This window comes from Schistocerca piceifrons, chromosome X (genome assembly GCF_021461385.2).
Source record: "Schistocerca piceifrons isolate TAMUIC-IGC-003096 chromosome X, iqSchPice1.1, whole genome shotgun sequence".
Lineage (NCBI taxonomy): Eukaryota > Metazoa > Arthropoda > Insecta > Orthoptera > Acrididae > Schistocerca > Schistocerca piceifrons.
Window position 1 is genome coordinate 440020993 of NC_060149.1, and position 820 is coordinate 440021812.

Consider the following 820-nt stretch of genomic DNA (forward strand, 5'->3'; position numbering starts at 1 on the left):
CCGATAAATGGAGTGGGATGGTAAAAACGTTGCGGGGAGTTCTTGTTCTCGGATGGCAGATGTGAAGGAGTTACGATGTTGTTGGTGCACAGTATGGCGATCCTCCTTTGTGGTGATCAGACGTGGTCGACAGGAACGTTGACGACGAGTAGGCCTGCCTTCACGTACCCATGCAGTCCAACATCGGGCCACTGTTACATTCGAATGTCCCACAAATCTGTATATTTCACGATGCGACAATCCAGATAAATGAAGACCCAAACTGAGATCACTTTCAAACTATGTGAGGTAATGATAACGCTGTGTCACACGAGTATGTGGCATATACGTGTCCATTACAATGAAATTAACACCCTTAGCTGCTTACAGGCGTTGACATACGTCGACGGGGACAGATGAAAATGTGTATCCCGACCGGGACTCGAACCCGGGATCTCCTGCTTACATGGCAGACGCTCTATCCATCTGAGCCACCGAGGACACAGAGGACAGGGCGACTGCAGGAATTTATCTCTGGCACGCCTCCCACGAAACCCACATTCTCAACGTATTGTCCCGCACTACATTCATAGTGCCCCCCGCCCATTATACTCATTACTCGCGGCGCGTTGCCGATTCCCGTAAGAGTTCGGGCACTGTTTATGCATTCGCACAGAAGAAGAAGATGGTCAAGTGGCCGGTAAACCTTAACGATATATATACTAAGATGGCATCTGTTCTTTCAGACATGTCCGAAAGAACAGATACCATGTTAGTATATATATACGTGTCCTTCACAGTGATCGCTCAACATCAGACGCTGTTTCTACCCCTTATATGC

The 820-nt window shown here is 48.2% G+C and overlaps 1 non-coding gene across 1 annotated transcript; it reads right to left on the reverse strand.

Annotated features, from left to right (window-relative positions):
- Positions 1-406: 406 nt before the first annotated feature.
- Trnat-ugu lies at positions 407-481 on the reverse strand. Its single transcript has one exon. It is a non-coding gene; the product is annotated as a tRNA-Thr (tRNA).
- Between the last annotated feature and the right edge of the window lie 339 nt (positions 482-820).